Raw genomic sequence first — 14,642 nt, 5'->3', positions numbered from 1 at the left:
GCATTACAATGTGTTGGTAAAACAGACAGCTAGTAGGAAGCTGATACATAACACAAGGCGCTCAGCTTGGTGCTCTGTGACAACCTAGAGGGGTGAGATGGGGTGGAAGAGGGAGGCCCAAGAAGGAGGAAAAAGTGAAAGTATAGTTGCTCAGTCTTGTCCGAAGTTGTGACCCCAGGGACTGTAGCCTACCAGGTTCCTCTGTCCATGGGATTTTCCAGGCAATACTGGAGTGGGGTGCTATTCCCTCCTCCTGGGGATCTCCTCCACCCAGGGACTGAACCCGGGTCTCTTGCATTGGCAGGTAGATTTTTCACCATCTGAGCCACCAGGGAAGCCCCGAAGGAGGGGATACACAGAAGGAGGGGATGTATACATATAATTATGACTGATTTGCATTGTTGTAGAGTAGAAATCGATACAATTTACTTTTAAAATATTTTCTTGTCCGTGCTGCATGAGTGATCCTAGCTCCTCGACCAGGGATCAAACCTGAACTCCTTGCATTGGAAGCATGGAATCTTAACCACTGGACCACCAGGGAATTCCCAGGATGGAACTTTATACTCACTACTCTGCCCTGGGGGGATCAGGGGAGAGGAGAGCTGTCTAGGCCATGATGCACAGCCCATTGGTCCTTGACCTATGAGAGGCTGGTTAAAAATAAAGGAAGGAAACAAGAAAGTACTGATCTACAGATATGAGCTCGACGATTCTGCAGTGAGAGCTGGACTCAATGCTAGGTTCCAAGGCGCTCTCTGTGAACTTGGGCAAGTCATTGCAGACTTTCAAGCTTCAATTTCTTGGTCTATAAAATGGTAGCCTCCTTAGGGGCTGTTGAGTTGAATAACTAAAATAGCCTATGTGAAAAAGCAGAGCAAAGGTGAGATCCTTCTTCTCTTCCTCCCTCCTTCCCACTCTAACCTCCTTCTTTGAAAAAAAATGTTTTGTTTTTTTTTTTAAATTAGGTGACATAAGGAATTCTCTGGTGGTTCAATAAGCAAGGAAATCAAACCAGTCAATCCTAAAAGAAATCAACCCTGAATTTTCATCGGAAGAACTGATGCTAAAGCTCCACCACTTTGGCCACGTGATGCAAAGAACTGACTCACTGGAAAACACCCTGATGCTGTGAAAGACTGAGGGTAGAAGAAGGGGGTGACAGAATGATATGGATGGAATGGCATCACCAACTCAAGGGACATGTGTTTGAGCAAACTCTGGGAGATGGTGAAGGACAGGGAAACCTGATGTGCTTCAGTCCATGGGGTCAGAAAGAGCTGGATATGATTTAGTGACTTAACAACCACCACCAGTGGTTAAGACTCTGCACTTTCGCCGCAGCGGGCACAGGTTTGATCCCTGGTCGGGAAAGTAAATTGCTGCAAGCCACATGGCATGGCCAAACAAATAAATTAGGTAGTATACACACAAAGTGCAAAATTCAAAAAGAAGAAGGAACACACTGAACAGTCCGCATCTGCTGTGGGAAACCACTATTACCAGTCGCCTAGGTATCCTTACAGCATGCCACACAGCCACTCATTCTGTCTCTTACTTTCTTACTTAATGGCTTGGCAACCACATCCACATACAGGGAGCTTTCACATTCCTTTTTACCGCTGAACTGAATTTTCAGTGCATGGACATAGGATAATTTATTTAACAGTTTTCTACTGATGGACAATAAGGTTGTTCCACTTGCTTTTTTTTTTTTTTTGCTTTTACAAACAATGAAGCAATAAACTATCTTGATAAATGCATCATTTCACAGGTATACTCATACCTGTGAGAGGAATCCTCAGAAGTGGAGTTGCTTGTGCAATTTTAAAAAATATTGTCAAAACACTCTCTATACAGGTTGTACCAACTTATACTTTTTTAATAATTCGGAGAGTATCTATTCCCACTGTCACTTCTTCATAGCAGAGTTAACACTTCTCTTAACACTGGTGGGCTGAAAGAACACTTCATATGGTGAAGAACCATTTGTATTTCCTTTTCTGTGACTGGTCCATTAGCCCATTTAAACAATTGGGTTAATGGGACTTTTCTGGTGATCCAGTGGCTAAGACCCCACACTCCTAATGCAGGGGCCCAGGTTTCATCTCTGGTCAGGGAACTAGATCCCACACAAAACAACCAAGAGCTGCATAGACAAAGAAGTAAGTATTTTTTAAACAAATTTGGTTGATGGTCTTTTTCTTACTGATTTCCTCTTTAGATATTAAGAAAATTAGCTTTATCTCTGATATGCGTCATGAAAATGTTTTCCCAGTTTTGAGACGTAGGAGACTCTTTTGACTGTTTATGATGATTTTTGCCTCGTAGAAATTTACTTGTGTAGGGTCAAGTATAATCAGCTTTTCTTCTATGGCTCCTGGGTTTTAAGTCATACTTGGAAACTATTTTCCCTGAGTTTGTTTTTAACATCTAACATCTCTAATCCATCTGAATTTATTTTGTTATAGCATGTTCTTTTTTTTTAATGTAGCCATCAGGTTGCCTCACGGAGAAGGCAATGGCACCCCACTCCAGTACTCTTGCCTGGAGAATCCCATGGACGGAGGAGCCTGATAGGCTGTAGTCCATGGCGTCGTGAAGAGTCAGACATGACTGAGTGACTTCCCTTTCACTTTTCACTTCCATGCATTGGAGAAGGAAATGGCAACCCCCTCCAGTGTTCCTGCCTGGAGAACCCCAGGGATGGCGGAGCCTGGTGGGGTGCCGTCTATGGGGTCGCACAGAGTCGGACACGACTGAAGTGACTTAGCAGCAGCAGCAGCAGGTTGTCTCAAGTCACAAATTTTAAAATGTCACCTTTCTTATTAATTTATTTTTGAGTCCCTTCTCTTCCTTCTCTTCCATATCATGCCCATCTTCTCAGAATCATACTTTCTCTCTCCAAGGCCCTCCCATCCCTTCATTCCATTTGTGACCCAGGTGGTGATTCATGTTATCATGCTTGACAGTCATACAAGTTATGCTGAATGCCAGTATCTTAGAGTAGGTAGAGATTTCAGAAGCATCCTTTTATTTTAAAGCTCAGTCACTCAGATCCAAAGAGGTAAACTGGGCTTCCCTGGTGGCTCAGTGGTAAAGAATCTGCCTCCTAATGCAGGAGAAACAGGTTCGACCCCAGATCTGGGAAGATCCCACATGCCACAGAGCAATTAAGCCCATGTGCCACAATTACAGAGCCTGCGCTCTAGAGCCTGGGAGCCGTGACTGCTGAAGCCACGTGCTCTAAAGCTTGTGCTCCACAGCAAGAGAAGCCACTGCAACGAGAAGCTCGAGTACCGTAACTAGAGAGTAGCTCCCGCTCTCCCCAAGTAGAGAAAGACCATGCACAGCAACCAAGACCCTGCACAGCCAAAAAATAAACAACTGAAACAAAAAACAAAGAGGTAAACTGGACTTGTCCAAGATCACAGGGTAGGTTAATGCTTAATGCCTGTGATTTTATTACTATTCAAGAAGAACAGAAATATTGATTTTGCCATAAATTCCATCCAATCAATAGATATCTATTAAGCAACCACTCTGCCCAACAGTGAGCCAGGCACTAGGGCTCCAGAAATAAATGACACAGCTCTGCGCTTTTAAGAAGTTCAGAATCCAGTGTGGGGTCTGAACACACATCCCCACAGCCTAACAGGTAAGGTGACAAGGGCGAATTAATGTACAAGGACTGGTTAATTTTGCAAGGGATGGCATGAGGAAGGCTCAGAAGTACAGTTTTCAACTGTGCCTGACATAATTAGGCCTTTGTCCAAATACGGAGAAAAGGCATTTGGCAATATAGGAACAATAGGACAAGGTGGGGTGTCTGGTGGTATACAGTCAAGTAGGAAGTCATCTGGCTTAGTGTTAGTGGTGGGCAGAATTTTCGATGAAAAGGCTCCTCTGACAATCCACGGTCATTAGCCAGCCTGCATGTGGGTTTGGGCTCTGGTCCCCAAACTATAAGCTAAGAAATGTAAATAATGGCTTATCTGTAAGACCTTAAGGTGTCTGGCAGAAGGCAACACATATTCTCCCAGGAAGAATGTACTCTCATCCCACACCTTAAAGAATTCTCACAGATGGAATTCTAACAAACATAAGCTCACAACAGAAAATCACAAAACACATAAGGAAACAAGCCTTCATGAATGGGAGTGAGCAGAACCATCAAACAACAGAACCATACCTGCAAATACTGCAGATACTAGAATTACTGGATACAAAAAAAGAAAAGGTATGTACAACATGATAAGGAAATAAGGATTTAAAAACCCAGGTAAAGGAAAAAAACAAAATAAAATAAAAACCCAGGTAAAGAGTAAGAGATTTTTAAAAGTCACACATATTTGAAAAATGATAAAACAAGAAACACGATTCTCATCCAGATTATAAACTTAAAAATGAACATCAAGGAAAATAACTGCAATGGATTAAAACACAAAAAGTATATTACAACTTGTGAGTTAATACTGATATTAAAAATACATCAGTGGAAGGGCTGAACAGAAAATCAGAGATAACTGAAGAGAGAATTAGTGAACTGGAAGACAAATAAGAAATTACCCAGAAAACACTATAAAAGTGTTGAAATTAAAAAGAAGTTAAGAGATGAAAAAAGGACAGAACCAGATCTAGCATATCTAATCAGAGTTCTGAAAGAGAAATCATAGAAAATGATAGGTAACAGTCAAAGAGCTAAAGGATAAAAATTTTCTAGAACTGATAAAAGTCACTAATCTTTGGTTTTAGGAAGTCTAATGAATTCTTAGCCAAACAAAATATAATCCACTCCTAAACACATTAAGCTGAAAATAAAGAAAAAAAACCAACAACCAAAAAAACCCACATACTCATGTGTACGTGTGTGAACACACACCACCACCACCACCACCACAATAACAAAACAACAACCAGAGAAGAAATTGCCTGAAATCAATAACTGGGCTTCTCAATATCAATAAGGAAAGCCGAAAGACTATAGAATACTATCTTTAAATACTAAGATAAAATAACTGTCAAGCTAAAGTTTTATACCCAGTAAAACACTCTCTATGAAATAAAATTCGAATCAAATAGGAACTGGAAGTTAATGATTAAAACACCTCCACCACAGATGTTCTGATTTCAGAGAGAAAGCCTGAGATGTGGGAAGCAATATGAGTGAACAAAATGGTAACTGTGTGGAACTCAAAAGTTAACCAACCATATAGAGCACTGAAAAGAAGGTTCAATTTGTGGTATTAAACAGTGAAACAAGACAGAGCTAAACCACTCCAAGACAACTGAACATGAGCAGGGACGATGGTGACTTCACATAAAGCATCCTGAGAGCCTTGAATTGCTTGGAAAAAAGATACCAATACCAACTAACTTTAAACCTTATACAGTCTTCATGCATCAAAAGAACAGAAATAGAGTGTATAAGTTCCAAAGCAATAAAGAGGAAAAAACAAACAAAAAATGGAGAAGAAAGAATGAGGAAAAGAAGAAACTTGATGCTTTCCAACTGTGATGCTGGAAAAGACTCTTGAGAGGTCCTTGGACGGCAAGGAGATCAAACCAGTCAATCCTGAAGGAAATCATCCCGGAATATTCACTGGAAGGACTGATGCTAAAGCTCCATTACTTCGGGCACCTGATGAAAAGAGCCAACTCATTGGAAAAGACCATGATGCTGAGAAAGATTGAAGGCAAAAGGAGAAGGGGGCAACAAAGGATGAGCTGGTTGGATGGCATTACCAACTCAATGGACATGAGTTTGAGCAAGCTCTGGGAGCGCGTGAAAGACAGGAAGCCTGGTGTGCTGCAGTCCATCACAGGGCAGGGATAACCAACCAGCACTGCCAGCCTCTGAGGCCTCCCTGAGCCTGAGAGGCCAGCTTGGGTGTGTCCTCATGAGGACATTCTGACATGGCACATAAAACAGCCATTATTAAAGTTTGTATGATTTTTTTTTTTACACCAAACACGTACAGGACAACCTTCCCCTTTCAAAATTGCATCCCACTGCAGCCCCAGTGGGAATAAGTTGGGGGTGGGGATGGTGTTTAGGTACCACTCAAAAGACAAACAATACAGAACTAAGAGTCATCACAGAAGTTAGTCTCCCACATAAATCTGCAGGGTGGACATTCCTGCTTTCTTTAATTTTTAGAAAATTATTTTTAAGGTGACTTTAGTATTTAAAAATATATACTGGATTTATTACAGTATTACTTCTGTTTCATGTTTTGGTTTTTTTGGCCACGAGGCATGTAGGATTTAGCTCCCCGACCAAGAATCGAACACACACCCCTGGCACTGGAAGGCGAAGTCTTAACCACTGGACCACCAGGGAAGTCCCCATTCATGTTTTCTGTAGTGATCATTTTTACCTGATTTTGATTCCCTATTTGTTATACCCTGGGAGGCAGAGAACGCAGGTGGGCCACAATGTGATCTCCTATTCTCAGCTTCTGACTACACTGAAAACCCTCACATTTCCAACAGTCCTCTTGGTTCTCCCAAAATATACACATGATGTGTGCATGCTCAGTCTCCTCAGTTGTGTCCGGCTCTTTGCGACCCTATGGACTGTAGCTTCTCTGTCCACAGGATTCTCCAGGCAAGAATACTGTGGTGGGTTGCCATTTCCTTCTCCAGGGGATCTTCCCAGACCAGGGATCAAACTCACGTCTCCTGCATTGCAGGTGGATTCTTTACCCTCTGAGCTATCCGGAAAACCCACACATGATAGAGCATAGGATTTAATAGTAGAAACTCCTTTACCATGATGGTGGTAGAAGACAGAACCAAAGCCCCCTCTAGAGATCAACCTGCTTCTAATAGTCCTTTTACTCCATTTATAAATATACAGATTATAAAGATAATACATAGCGATAAATATTCAAATGGCACAGAAATGAGTAAGAGAGAAGACAAAAGGCCTCTGTACTAGGGATGCAGGAAAGGTCCGGTCTGGGAGCTATACACATTAATTAGTAGGTAATAAAAGCCAGTTCGGAGAAGGCAATGGCACACTGCTCCAGTACTTTTGCCTAGAAAATCCCATGGACGGAGGGGCCTGGTAGGCTGCAGTTCATGGGGTCGCTAGAGCCGGACACGACTGAGCGACTTCACTTTCACTTTTCACTTTCATGCATTGGAGAAGGAAAGGGCAACCCACTCCAGTGTTCTTGCCTGGAGAATTCCAGGGATGGCGGAGCCTGGTGGGCTGCCATCTATGGGGTCGCACAGAGTCAGACACGACTGAAGTGACTTAGCAGCAGCAGCAAAAGCCAGTTATTTCACCTTTTGAAGCTGCTGATTCAACATACATTTAGCCCCACTTTGACCTCTAACATTCTTTGATCCCCCCTTTCAGAATCTACCCCAATTTCCTGCAAGCACCTCACTTCCCTTATTTGACTGTGTTCAAGCACCTTCTATTCAATTCTAGAACTTTTTAAAAACATTATTAATTGTATTTTTTTTAAGATTTCTTTTTTTTTTATACTGACCATTTTAGTTATAGTCTTTATTGAGTTTGTTACAATGTTGCTTCTGCTTTATGTTCTGGATTTTTTTTTTTTTTTTTTTTTTTTTGAGCCACAAGGCATGCGGGTTCTTAGCTTTCCAACCAGGGATCAAACGTGCATCCCCTGCACTGGAAGGCGAAGACTTAACCACTGGACCACCAGGGAAGTCCCTGGATTCTAGAATTCTTAATTTTCCTTGAAGTACTGCAGCAGTCTTGTTTTCTAATTTTTTTTTTTTGCAAATTATCATGAGTTGAGTATAATAGTGACACAGGCTCTCACTGGCTAGCCTGGCAACTCTGTGCTACTTGTAACACGTTTCCTTGGGAAAATCCTTGCAGTTTTATGCATGAACAATTGGGAGACGCTTACTTGTAAAGTGGAGGCCTCCGTAATTTCAATTTCTGTTCCCACTGAAAACAGCAAGCCCCTGGTTTCACCTGCCCTGTTTCTAAGATGGGCTTTGCTCAGAGACTCTGGGGCCTGACTGCCTGGGTGCCAATCCTGGTCCTGAAACTTACTAGGTGTGTGACCTAGTATTCAACCTAAATGGGCTAATACATATGTGGGAAGTGCTAATACATATATGAGAATAGCGCCTGGGACATAGCCAGTGCCGCATAATAAAAGAGCTGGGAGACATTAGTCAAGAAAGCCCTTTGTCCCTAGTTCTGGGAGGCTATAGACCACCCCCCCCCACTTTCGGAGAAGGCAATGGCACCCCACTCCAGTACTTTTGCCTGAAAAATCCCATGGATGGAGGAGCCTGGTAGGCTGCAGTCCATGGGGTCGTCGGACACGACTGAGCGACTTCACTTTCACTTTCATGCATTGGAGAAGGAAATGGCAACCCACTCCAGCGTTCTTGCTTGGAGAATCCCAGGGACGGGGGAGCCTGGTGGGCTGCCGTCTATGGGGTCGCACAGAGTTGGACACGACTGAAATGACTTAGTAGTAGTAGTATAGACCCCTTTGAGGCTGGTGAAAGCTATAGGCCCTACCCCTAGAATGTCACCCTCTGTACAGCTGCAGATGTAACTGAAGCCGCACCACGGCTGTGAAGGTCAAGAAGGTCTGATTCTAGCCCTCTGGTTCTCTCTACAGTGATGTGAGGATCTCAGGGTCAAAACACCATGGCAGTTCTTGAAGTTATTATGTTCACATGTACAGCAGTTAAGCAGGTCCCTCCGCCCTCAGTTTGGGTAAGAAATGTTACACCCTTCTTCCTCAAAGTCCCTTTGACCCTGCCCATTTTTCTCCTGCTTCAGGTCAACTCATCCCTGGGTCACCTTAAGACAGTCTCGCAAGACTTTCCTGGTGGGCCAGTGGTTAAGACTCCATGCTCCCAGTGCAGGGGGCCTGAGTTCCATCCCTGGTCAGGGGAACTGGATCGCACGCGCTGCAACTAAGAGTGCATATGCCACAAGGGAAGACCCCCTTGTGCTGCAACTAAGACCCAGTGCAGTCAAATAAATAGATACATACATACGTAAATATTAAAAATAAAAAGACAGTATTGTATGTGCCACAAAGTTCCACATGTTTTTTGTGAATTATTCTCATCTTTCCCCGAAGAATGGTCTGGCCCCTCTTTAGTGTTCACTGAAGTCAGACTAGAGCATGGACTAGTGTCCATTGCTGGCCCTCCGACCAAGAGCATGGCACAGGTGGATGCTGTGTAAGCCCAGGTCCTCTCCCTCCATAAGCTTGGAGACAGCACCCACCACAAAAGCCAAAGACCTGAGAAGCCAGAAGGAAGCTGTGTGTGTATGCGATGTGTGCTCAGTTGTGCCCGACTCTCTGTGTAGCCCACCGGGCTCCTCTGTCCATGGGATTCTCCAGGCAAGAATACTGGAGTGGGTTGCCATTTCCTCCTCCAGGGGATCTTTCCGACTCAGGGATCAAACCCGCATCTCTTGTGTCTGTTGCACTGACAGGCGGATTCTTGACCACTGAGCCACCTGGGAAAGAACTTGTGGGATGATCTAATTGCCTTGTTATTACTCCTCCAAGTCACTTCAAGGTGGGTGACTTGCCTGAGGTCACCCAACTCACTTGCAGCAAAGCTGGGAACCTCCCAGTTCGGTACTTTGATTCCATCAGCATTTCTTAGACTCTACCACGCACGGGAATCTTAAGATGCAGATTCAGCAGGTCTGGGGCAGGCCCAAGATCCTGCCTTTCTAACAAGCTCTCAGGTAATGCTGCTGCTGCTGCCTGGACCACATACAGAGCAGCAAAGGCTTACATCAAGGCTAATGGACTGTCCCACCTGGTTAAAGCCTCTTTGCCCACCCTCTGCGTGGCTGTTTAAATGCCTTTTCTTCAGGAAAGCCTCCCTTCCCCCATTCTTGATTATCAGCTCCCGTGGTCTCTGTACTTCTTCCTTTGAAGCATTTGTAACAATTGTAATTAAAGAGTATTGGTGTAATTATTAGTTTAATGTCTGTCTCCCAGGGAGACTGCAAGCTCCACGAGGATGGGACTGGCAGACTGTCAATAAAAGGGCAGCTGTTGTGGACTTCCCTGGTGGCGCAGTGGCAAAGAATCTGCCTGCCAACACAGGAGACTCGGGTTCAGTCCTCGATCAGGGAAGATCCCACAAGCCTCGGAGCAACTAAGCCTGTGCGCGGTAACTACAGAGTCCGGGAGCCACAACTGCTGAGCCCATGTGCTACAGCTGCTGAAGCCTGTGCGCCTCAACAGAAGACACCACCACAGTAAGAAGCCTGCATACCGCAATTGTAGAGCGGTCCCTGCTTGCTGCAACTAGAGAAAAGCCAGAGTAGCAGTGAAGACCCAGCATGACCAACAATAAATACATTTTTTTTTAAGGGCAGCTGTTGTGGGCTGAGTAGCCTGGACCAGCGTACTTGGAGTAGGAAGGGAAGGCTTGAGCAGGTGGGAAACACTTTCTAGAGGCCTCATGGACAAAGGTGACACTTTTGGCTTTAAAATTCCCACCAGTTTCAAATACATGTGGACTAAAACATAACTTGAAAAGCAACCTAAAAAACAAAGTCTCTTAAATCTTTATCAAGCGCAAAACAGACCCAATCTGGTACTAGCCACTGTGCCTGGGAAATAGTTAGGTCCCCAAAATAAATATTCCCTTACAGGGGATTTCCCTGGTGGTTCAGTGGCTAAGACTCTGCACCCCCAATGCAGAGGGCCAGGGTTTGATCCCTGGTCAGGGAACTAGATCCCACAAGCAGCAAGAAAGCGTTCACATGCCAAACTAAGACCCAAAGCAGCCAAATAAATAAATACTTTCAAAAAAAAAAAAAAACTTTTACAGTCTTCAGACACCTTGAGGGCCTTGGCAAAGGAAGCAGAGGGCCATTTCCCTGACCAGCTTCACTGCACTGCAGACCAACAATTTCTTTTTCAATTTTTCCGTTGCTATCCTTTCTAGCAACCCCAAAGCTCTGAATGCCCAGCTCCTTGACATGGGCAGAAATACCTGAACTCATCATCATTCTAGGGCAGCCAAGTCTGAAGTCAGTCTGCTTGAGTTCAGACACCACCAGCTTTGTGCTCTTGAATGAGTTACTGACTCCTCTGTGCTTCAGTTCTCCAATCTGCTAAATGGGAAAGAACCTGCCTGCCAATTCAGCAGTTCAATTCCCGGGTCAGGAAGATCCCCTGGAGGAGGAAATGGTAATCCACTCCAGTATTCTTGCCTGGAGAATCCCATGGACAGAGGGGCCTGGTGGGCTACGGTCCATGGGGTGGCCAAGAGTCAGACACGACTGAGCAACTCAGCCTGCAAGCAACAACTAGCACCTGTGAGGACTCTTAGGGAGACAATACACACAGAGCACTTACACAAGCCTGGCCCAAGACCTATGGTTATTATTATCCTCCCCACAACCTGTCCAATTCAAGATCTATTGTTTCACAAGTCTCCACCCAGTGGCTCCACCCCATGAGATTTGCTCTTCCCAGCCCCTCCTGCCTTACCTGTCTGGAGCTTGTTCAAAGCCCTGACTCACAGCAAAACTCTGCAGCTCCCATCAATTACCTCCCTGCCTCTGCCTCCCGTCTGTCATTTGTCGGTCCCTTCTGGGAGGGAACTCTTTCCTAACACCCAGTACATTTACTCAACAAGAATTTATGGAGGGCCCACTATGTGCCGGGCCCTGTTCTAGGCACAGGTGATCATTAGCAATGAACAACGAAAGACCTCATGAGCTGAAGGTAGTAAGAGATGTAGCCCAGGAAGAGATACCAGTTTGGGTCTCTGGCCTTTCCTTTCCATCCCCATTCTTCTCCCGGATCATGCCTAAATAAATCACACACAGGTACAAAGCAGGAAGAAAGCATCCCAGATGAAAAAATGCTCAGTGGGACTTAGGTACAAGCCGATGACTAAACTGCTGCCCCGCTGAACTGGCAGACTTTGAAGAAGTCCGTGTTAAAACACCCTGAAACACCCGGTTTCCCCACGTAGTCACACCGGCCGTCAAATCCTCCAGAACAGTATGCGGAACACAACCAGAAAATAAAGTCCTTCATTTACTTATGTCATGAGCGTATCTCAGGTTTTCATGTTCTCACTGCCACATTTTTTGGATGGAGCGTAACTCCAGCAGGCATACAGGCAGCAGCTTTGTGTTAAGAGCCCTTGGGGGACTTACTTCCCTGGTGGTCCAGTGACTGACTCCACACTCCCAATGCAGGGGGCCTGGGTTCAATCCCTGGTCAGGAAACCAGACATCACATGCCACAACTAAGACTGGGTGCAACCCAAAAAATAAATACATATTAAAAGAGAGAGAGAGAAAAAAATAAATAAATAAGAGAGAGAGAGATCACTGGAAATAGGCTCTGAAAGGCTGTGTTTGAGTGCTGGCACTGTCAATCACTGCGTGATTTCAGGCATAAAGTTTTTCTCTTGTCTCTACCTTTCAGACAAGCTCTAAGGTCCTCTTCCAGTTTTGTAGTCTAAGGGCTAGATCGACCACCATTAACACGAGACTCAGCAGATTCCTTAATTCAACAAGATGAGCCCCCGCCCTCAGATTCCTGGCTGAGCCAGCCAGAAGAGAAGCTGTAAACAGCATCCTGAGATGCGCTGACTCCTCCTTTATTTATTTACTCCCTTCCATCTTCAAACCTGAGATTTCCAAGCACAACTCTGGTAGAAATATCCCTAGGCCACAAGGCAAACCTAAAATAGAAGGTATGCAAAATCTCTGGTGGGCCCATTAGTCTCCCTTCCTCCAACTCAAAAACCATGCCAGACCTTGTCCGTCTCCTTGTCTCCAGACGGAGAGCCTAAAATAAGTCTCCCTGGTAGAAAATGCCTGGTTGGAATGGAAGTGCCTCAAGTTCAGAAGAAATGGCTCGATGGCCACACACCACAGGTCAAGGACTCACCCAGAAATCTTTTCTGAGAAGCGGGAACCTCTGTTCCCACTTCAACGCCTCTCCCTCCATGGGCATACAGGCAACCAGATGAGCCTGGAGGAAAGGAAAACATGACCCAAATGGCCAACTCACCCTGCCTCAAAGAGAGCAGCTGTACCTCCACTGCCCTCAAGCAAGAAGGCAGGCTCCTGCAGGTTACTGGAACACTAGAGCCACTAGAGCTACAGGTGACCAATTAGAGGTCCTGTTCCCAGACTGGCAGGTGCCTGGCACACAGTGACGTGTGGCTGGAGGGCCAGCTGACAAAACCACCAGGAAAGTTCTAGAGACTAATATTTGCTTTAAACGAGAAAGGGACTACCATAAGTCTCAAAAATCAAAACCAGACAGGCCCAAGGCTTTGATCACAAACACTAAGAATGCCTTTTCTTAAAGTCTAAAGACAATTAGGGGCGGTTCACCTCCCCTCCCCCACCTGGCCCGGCGGGTCCTTTGAAGGCCCCCAGGTCTCCGGGCAAAAGCAGGGATGCAGGCTCCAGGCCCTCCGCTTGGCAGAAATGAACTTTGACTGTTTTACTTACACGTGTACAAAGGCAGCACTGAAAGAGCAGCTTCGAAGTTGGCTGGGTGACCCCCACAGTTCAAAGTCCCTCTCCGCACACCTGTGGGGTAATCTTGTGAGTTTCCCCGGCGCCCTCCGGAACTGGCTATATCCCCTCCAGGTCTACGCCGGCTGGGAGTTTCCATTTTGCACAGAAATCAAGGCGTTCTCGGTGCCCTTAGCACTTAGGGCGCTCCGCCCGCAGCTCTAGGGTGGGCCTCCAGGCGGGTCCCTCATTGGACCGCTCAGACCGGGAAAGGACCAGCACCTCGTAGTGACCCTGTGAAAATGCACCCGGGCTCCGAGTACGCCTTGCCCGATCCCTCGCAGAGCTAAGAGATACATTAATGATCGTTTCGGGTTAGTTAAAACCCACGCAAGCACCTCCCTGGCCTCTTAAATCTTCCCAAACTACAGCACAGACTGAAGGGAAGCAGTTGCAGCGACCATAAAAGTCATCTTAAAAGGCAAGTTGGAAAAAAAAAAAAAACCCGATACGCACTAGTTAGCAAGTCCGTGGTTAGGGGGGCGGTGGCACCAGGGCCGGATCTGTGGGCTCTGCACGCTGGCTGGGGCTGTCCCGTCGGTCCCCAAGTCCCCCGCGCCCACCTGGCAGCCTCCGGGGCCCCCCAGTCTGACGCCAGCGATCACACCCCACAGCTCTGTCCAATTAGGAAAATGACCGCGAGGAAACGGAGAAGGGTGGGCGACGAGGAAGGGGAACCGAGACCGACCAAGGAGGGCCGTGGGGACCCGGCCGGACGGCGAGCGCCTTCAACAGGTCCCTGGCCCCGGGCTGGGGGGGCGCGCGGCGGCCCCGGGGGGGCGCCCCCCGACAGCCAGGCGGCGCGCCCGGCCCTCCCCCACCCCGGACGGCGGGGACGCGCAGCCACCCCACCCGCCCGGAGAATAAAGTTTGTGGGCAGCGGCGGGGCGGGGCGGCGCGGCGAGGGGGTGAAACTTTGAGTCCCGGGCGGGCGGCGGGGGGAGCGCACCGGGCGCCGGGACACCCACGTGCGGGCCCGCGAGCCGCCGCCGCCGCCTCCGGGCCTCCCGCCCCGCCGCCGCCGCGCTTTCCTTTCATTTTTGCTTCTCTCTCTCTCTCCCCTCCCTTTCTCTCTCTTCCTCTCTCTCATTCGCGCGCT

General features: G+C 46.6%; 1 protein-coding gene across 3 annotated transcripts in view; it reads right to left on the bottom strand.

Annotated features, from left to right (window-relative positions):
• ZNF710 (zinc finger protein 710) overlaps positions 1-14,642 on the bottom strand; it is a 74,382-nt gene that overhangs the window by 58,825 nt on the left and 915 nt on the right. Inside the window, exon 1 of one of the 3 annotated variants that reach the window (XM_005221856.5) lies at positions 14,000-14,126. The exons of 1 other annotated variant lie outside the window; for it this stretch is intronic. The gene's annotated coding sequence lies outside the window, so the exon portion shown is untranslated. One more of the 3 variants, XM_024982316.2, reaches the window with a different exon arrangement.

The sequence above is a fragment of the Bos taurus genome, chromosome 21 (genome assembly GCF_002263795.3).
Source record: "Bos taurus isolate L1 Dominette 01449 registration number 42190680 breed Hereford chromosome 21, ARS-UCD2.0, whole genome shotgun sequence".
In the NCBI taxonomy this organism is placed as follows: Eukaryota; Metazoa; Chordata; class Mammalia; order Artiodactyla; family Bovidae; genus Bos; species Bos taurus.
The sequence above is the reverse complement of the archived record's forward strand: the minus strand, read 5'-3'. Positions and strand labels throughout refer to the sequence as shown.